The sequence below is a fragment of the Mus caroli genome, unplaced genomic scaffold, assembly GCF_978045245.1.
Source record: "Mus caroli unplaced genomic scaffold, Mus_caroli_1 scaffold_12, whole genome shotgun sequence".
Classification (NCBI taxonomy): Eukaryota; Metazoa; Chordata; class Mammalia; order Rodentia; family Muridae; genus Mus; species Mus caroli.
The window spans coordinates 104,855,678-104,857,384 of record NW_028227267.1 but is presented as its reverse complement, the minus strand read 5'-3'; the positions used below and the strand labels follow the sequence as shown (position 1 = coordinate 104,857,384).

The 1,707-nt window shown below is 35.9% G+C and overlaps 1 pseudogene; it reads right to left on the bottom strand.

Moving 5' to 3' along the window:
* Positions 1-949: 949 nt before the first annotated feature.
* On the bottom strand, positions 950-1,485 carry LOC110309883 (N-alpha-acetyltransferase 20 pseudogene; annotated as a pseudogene).
* Between the last annotated feature and the right edge of the window lie 222 nt (positions 1,486-1,707).

Below are 1,707 nucleotides of genomic sequence, written 5' to 3'. Positions count from 1 at the left end.
GCGAAAGTTCTACATTTTAATAGAAACAGCACTCTTTTAATAGCAAGAGCGTCCATTCAATACTTACTTGACACAGAGGAAAAAAATAATTGTTTTACTTTGTAATGTGGTTTATTCAGCAAGCAGTCATTGATTTTCTTCTCTGTGCAAGTTTGATTCTTTGTGCATTGGGAGTTGGAATAAAGAATTGCCTTCAGTTCTTAGTTTCCATGATCTCTTGATATATTCAATAAAACAGTCATAACCTGTCATACAAAATATGAGGCCTAATAATATATGAGTGGAACAATGCTCTAATCTTTAAATAGGGATCACAGCACATAAAATAATTATTAAAATGAATTGATTGGCTCCATCTTACAGTTTCCTGCTTATTGTACATAAAGTGAGGCCCACAAACTTTTAATTTGTAATGAGATCTCAAGGAATGAGTTGAATATACAATTTAAAATGATTATTATAATGATATTTAGGTGAGTACATTTTCTTTTTTCATAGTCAACAATGTTTTACTATACATCTCAGATTTATACATTTCATATATGCCTTTAAAGCTTCAATTAATAGATCAATACAAATTATATATATATACATATATATATACATATATATTATGTATGCATGTATATATGTATATGCAGCAGTGGTTCTCAGGCATAGGATGTAGGAGGAGGTGGAGGGGTCTTTCCTTGACATGTACTGTCTACCATGATAGTGGAATGTGTCCTTCTGACTTAGCTGCCTTGACTGACTTTTACTATGCAAACAGTTTGAACATGTATGCTATTGCTCATTGGAAGAATGAGACTTGAACTTCATATTCTGCATGTTTTGAAGTCTTTAAGACTTAAATGCTTACTTTCCTCCTAATAGAGCTCCAAGATCATCAAATGTAAATAGTGTGTCCACAAACTTCCTGGAACACCTGCCTAAGGACCACTGCCTACAATTATTTAATGTCCTCAGGCCTCACTGGATGAGGTAATGGTATGATGAATTTCTTCTCAGTGTTCCTGGAAAGTGTTTTCCTCATAACATAGGCATCCTCATCGGGCTTCCCGTTACTGGCTGAGTAGTACTCTTTGACTCTCCTGTAGACACTGTAACCCAACTGCTAGTATATGTTGAGGGCAACTTGATTGGATACTCTTATGAAGAGATCAACAAAAATCCACCTTTTCTTTCTGAAATTTCCTCTAGTAACTCCATAAGTTTAGCAGTCAAGCCAAGACAGCCGAATTTAGGGGCGACAGAGAGAGCCATGACATGTCCATGCCACTCTTCCCTAACTGCCGAGCCTTCTGCATTGCCCATAATATAACCAATACGTTCTCTGCCAGGTGCCTCAGCAACGATGAAATACTCTGGCCAGTGTGCAAGGTACTGTAAGGAAAAAGGAATCCCATAAGTTTCTGTAAGTGGATCCAAGTTAATGTTGTAGAAGCAGAACAGATCATTACAGGTGAAGGCCAGGAGCATGGTCATTGTGATGTCACCAGCCTCTAACCAGTATATTTTCAATAACTTGTTAGATGATGAAGAATTCCAAAGAGGCAGAATGTATGGAAATAGTTACACATTACCATGTATATAGAAAATTAGAGAATTTTATGAAAAACAATGCATGGTGAAGAATATTGGAGAAAACTTGATCTCTCAACCTTAGTTTTCCTTGAAGGAAATACCATAATTTTTCATAGAATTTGC